Source organism: Triticum aestivum, chromosome 5A (assembly GCF_018294505.1).
Source record: "Triticum aestivum cultivar Chinese Spring chromosome 5A, IWGSC CS RefSeq v2.1, whole genome shotgun sequence".
Taxonomy (NCBI): domain Eukaryota; kingdom Viridiplantae; phylum Streptophyta; class Magnoliopsida; order Poales; family Poaceae; genus Triticum; species Triticum aestivum.
This window is the reverse complement of record NC_057806.1, coordinates 670,292,251-670,297,681: the sequence shown is the minus strand read 5'-3', so window position 1 is coordinate 670,297,681 and position 5,431 is coordinate 670,292,251.

Below are 5,431 nucleotides of genomic sequence, written 5' to 3'. Positions count from 1 at the left end.
TTTGGCCTCGAGTTTTTCTTGCCCCAAAATTGCCTTGAAGCAAGTGCCATGTGTTCATGATACGCATACTTCGTATCTTCGGGGTTGTTCTCCTCTTCTTCCTCTTCTTCTTCTTCAACGGTGAGCTTGGCCTTCAATGCAAGGTTAGGCTTCTTTGCCCTTTGAGAACGAAGCACCGCATTGTCGGTGGTCTTGTCCAAAATGTTCATGGCCACAAACTCATCCAACACTTCGCTTGAGGTCAAAGTGTGGAAGTCCGGTCTTTGACGAATGACGGAGGACATGGCCTTGTGATAGGGCATCATTTCCTTGAGGAATTTGCGCTTGATCCAATTGTCATCCGTGTCCTTGCTCCCGTGATCTCGTAGTGAGACCGCGAGTTTGGTTACTCTCCGATAAAGCTCACGAGGTTCTTCATCTTCTTTAATTGCAAACTCATCGGCCTCATCTTGCACCACTTCATAGTTGGAGCGTTGAATGTTTGCGCTTCCCTGGTAGAGATAGACAACACAATGCCATGCATCTTTGTCCAAGGCGAAGGGACGAAGATGAGGTAGGTCTTCGGGTGGAATTGCATCTTGAATGATGAAGAGAGCATTCTCATTGAATTGATTGTCCACGGCTTCTCGAGGAGTGAAGTTGCTTGGATCATGCAGATAGAAACCTTCTTTAATGATTCTCCAAAGGTTAGTGTTCACATGATTTAAATGACGTTTAAAGCGGTAAACCCAAGAATCAAAGTCCTCATTTTTCACAATCTTAGGGGGAGGACCGGCATGATTCAAATGAGTGGAAGGAACCGGTCCACCATAAACAAGTGGTGGTTCCACATGGGCAAAGATGCCGGAGCCATTCTTACCACTAGAAGAAGGAGCCTTTTCACTACTAGCTTCCCCCTTGTCGGGGATAGCATCCGTCACCTTGTCAGCGGGGTCACCCACTTTCAACGGTGCGGTGGATAGTTTAAGCCCCTCAAGAAATTTAGTAAACATGCTTTCAACTTCGGTCGTCACGGAGGTTTTCAATGTCTCCAAGGCCACATTGAACTCCTCACGAGAGACCGAGGTTCCCCCATCGCCCGTAGACGAGGTCGGATTCACACCGGAGTGTTCCTTCACACCGTTTACGGTATCAACCATACTCTTTGGACGGTAAAGTCCTTAATAAAGAGAAGGCTCTGATACCAATTGAAAGGGTCGATATGGTTGACTAGAGGGGGGGGGGGGTGAATAGGCAACTAACAATTTTTATCTTTTCTTTAACAATTTAAACTTTGCATCAAAGTAGGTTGTCTAGATATGCAACTAGGTGAGCAACCTATATGATGCAACAAGGATAGGAACGCGAGCAAGCAAGATATATGAAACAAATAAGCTTGCACAAGTAAAGGCACGAGATAACCAAGAGTGGAGACAGTGGAGACGAGGATGTGTTGCCGAAGTTCCTTCCCTTTGAGAGGAAGTACGTCTCCGTTGGAGCGGTGTGGAGGCACAATGCTCCCCAAGAAGCCACTAGGGCCACCGTATTCTCCTCACGCCCTCACACAATGCGAGATGCCGTGATTCCACGATTGGTGCCCTTGGAGGCGGCAACCGAGCCTTTACAAACTAGGTTGGGGCAATCTCCACAACTCAATTGGAGGCTCCCAATGACACCATGAAGCTTCACCACAATGGACTATGGATTCGCGGTGACCTCAACCGTCTAGGATGCTCAAACACCCAAGAGTAACAAGATCCGCAAGGGATTAGTGGGGGGAATCAAACTTGGTGGAAGTGTAGATCGAGGCCTACTCAACCACTCCCGAGCAAATCAACAAGTTTGGTTGGCTAGGGAGGGAGATCGGGCGAAAATGGAGCTTAGAGCAATAATGGAGCTTGGGGGTGGAAGAGGTGAGTCAACGGGGAAGAAGGGGACCCCTTATATAGTGTGGGAAAAGGATCCAACCATTACCCACCAAACAGCCCGCGGCCAGCGGTACTACCGCAAGGGCGGGCGGTACTGCTGCTTGCAACCAAGCGGTACTACCGCACGGCTGTGCGGTACTACCGTACCGACCCACGATACTGCCACAACCCCAGCAACAGAAAAGATAAACAGACGCACAGGAGCTGGGGGCGGTACTTCCGCACGCGCGGTACTACCGCGCCCCTCATTGCGGTACTACCACAAGGCAAACACTCCAGCCAGGGGGAAGGGAACTTCCGTGCCTACTTCCGCAAAGAAACGGAAGTAGCAAAAACCTGACATAGTAGTACTGCCGAGGGGCGGTACTACTGCCTGACTGCATAGAGCGGTACTACCGCTCGGCGAAACCGGTACTACCACGGTAGGTGCGGATGTAAAAAATTACATCCGCCCCTACTACCGCAAAGGGGCGGCACTAGCCTGGTGGGCAGCGGTAGTGCGGCTCCAGGGGAGCGGTACTACCACGCCACCGCGTGGTACTACCGCAGATGCCTACGGTACTACCATTTTCCTGGGAGCACTACTACCGCGACCAACCACAGCAGCCAGACAAGGGAGGCAAGAAAACGGAGGAAGCTCCAAGGAAAAAGGAGGGGACAAGAAGGAGACGTGTACGTGATGATTCCACCCAAACCTTTCCAACGCGGACACCCTCTTAATAGTACGGCTTTCCTACGACTCAAATCCACCAAAAAGAAACATAGAAAAGACACCGTCTTCATCAGTCTTCGTGGGGCACTTAATCGTCTTGTGCCTAGCAATGAAGTGTCTGGAATACTCAAGGCACACAATTAGTCCGCAAATGCATTGTCATCAATCACCAAAACACTTAGGGATAAATATGCCCTTACACTCCGTCCAGAAAAATATTAAACATACACCAGTAATATTAACACTGTTGTATTTCCCATGGCAGGATTGTTAGATCAACTAAAAGAGGAACTGAAGGTCGCAAAGGCAGGTAAATATCAGGCCGAAAAGAAATTGGCCACTGGTGAGCATGTGTTGACATGGACCAGGGATGATAGGAACAAGCTGCAGGATTCCAACACTCTGCTGGGCGAAGAGCTAAAAGACGTGTGAGCCCAGCTAGTGGACGCCGTAAAAGAGAACAGGAAGCTACGGGGCGGCATATTCAGTATGCTTTGGAACTTACCTTCATTTAGTTTGGTAAAAAATGAGTTAACAGATATATGTCTGTAGGTATGCTAACTGGCCTGCCCGAAGAGGAAATGTCCGGAGCTCAAGGTGATCTACTACAAGAGCTAACACAAGTGCACGAGCGAGCTCAGAAAGCGATGAAGAGTGTTGCCAAGGCTTTATGGCCATCCGTATTTCCTCCAGGATGTATGGAGGAGCTTGTGAAGCTATTCAAGGGAGCTCGGTGCCGCTTTGGATTATGGAAGATATCGGCTTGCCAGGATGGCGCACGAGAGGCCAGGGCCATGGTGAAAACGCGTTACACTGGACTTGATCCAAATCATATGGCCCGGGTCGGACCTCAGGGGTCAGATGGACAAGAGATTCCAGTGAGCTTGGTATATGACCATTAACCCGTCCATTTTTGACAGGAATGGCAAAAGGTTATCGCGGGGATGCATAGGCCCGCTCCACGGCGAGAGAACCACAACCGGGACCTCAATCTCGGATTCGAAGAGGATCCGGACATATTTGTGGAGCTCAAAGAGGGTGTCTTCTACCAGGCGAGCTATGATGGCACAGAAGTGACCATCATGGCTGATTATCCTGGCCTCCTTCCTGCCTCCATGTGTAAGTAGTCAGGAGACATCTCCTCCGAAAGAGCTTCCTCATTATGCCTCACCCATCGCACTGTCTCGTGCTCCCAAGGGGAGGCGCTCGGCGTGCCATGCTACACTAGTAGCGTCTCGTAAGAGAGCGGCGCCTGCGCCGGGCGAATCTTCAAAGAGGATGGAAAATGACAACCAGGCCGAGCCTTCATCAAAGAGGTATGGTTTCGAATACGCCCCTAGCAGTCACATCAAACTGTGACATTGTCCGCTGTGTTTTATCTAGAAGAGTGTTCACCGTACTATGTCTGGGGATCCTACCGGTCGTGCCTCCACCAATTAGGTTCCAGAACCTGCCTCTAGGGCGGGGGCTGACACGAGAGTGACGCCGGATTGTCCTCCTTTAGGGGATTCGGATGATGTATCCGTCACGAATTCTGAAGTAGAGAGCGCCATGAATCATTGGCAACGGAGGGCCACTCTTCGCGACCCCAGCTTTACTAATGAGGCGTCCGATGCCTTTAGCTCGGCTGATGCGTACATCCAAGCTGCTTGGGATGGGCTTGCCAGAGCCACTGACTAGCATTTGAAAGATATGCGGGTAAGTATGCATTGTACAGAACTGGCAATCATACACCAGTAGCCCCCAAGACTTGAAGCAGTTGAAACAACTGATTTAAAGATCATTGTATAATCAGACACTCACGGAGAAGAACAACATGCTGTCCCATGAGCTGGAAAAGTGTCGGACCCAGCTAGCTATTGCTACCGCCGAACTGGAGAAATCCAAGGAGGCACCACCTGGTAATGTTCTCCTCTGTCCAGAAAAATATTAATCATACACTAGTAATATTAACACTTTTGTATTTCCCATGGCAGGATCGTTAGATCAACTGAAAGAGGAACTGAAGGTCACATAGACGAGTAAATACCAGGCCGAAAAGCAATTGGCCACTGGCGAGCGTGTGTTGACACGGACCAGGGATGATAGGAACAAGTTGCAGAATTCCAACACCCTGTTGGGCGAAGAGCTAAAAGACGTGCAAGGCCATCTAGTGGACGCCGTAAAAGAGAACAGGAAGCTATGGGGCGGCATATTCAGTATGCTTTTGAACTTACCTTCATGTAGTGTGGTAAACAATGAGTTAATAGATATATGTCTGCAGGTATGCTAACTGGCCTGCCCGAAGAGGAAATGTCCGAATCTCAAGGCGATCTGCTACAAGAGCTGTCACAAGTGCACGAGCGAGCTCGGAAAGTGATGCGGAGTGTTGCCAAGGCTTTATGGCCATCTGCATCTCTGGTCGGCCATGACAATCGGCTTGCCGGGACGGCACACGAGAGGCCTCGGCCATGGTGAAAACACGTTACACCCGACTTGATCGAAATCATATGGCCCGGGTCGGACCTCGGGGGTCAGATGGACAAAAGATTCCAGTGAGCTTGGTATATGACCAAGTAAAGATAGCCGCCAAGTTTTCACAACAGGATTGTAAGCTAGACATCCTGTTAGACGGTATAGAGGAAGAAGCTTTTGAGTCCAAGTGACTATGACTTCAATTGACAAATTTGTCCCTAGCCAAATTGTAAAACAATTGTCATGGACGACCTTTTTGCGTCGACCTCTGGTCCCGAAGGTGCGGAGTGTTTCAGAATACCGGACCAATGATTAATACAGGGGCATGCGTGGAAACTAGGCATATGGGTCATAGTTG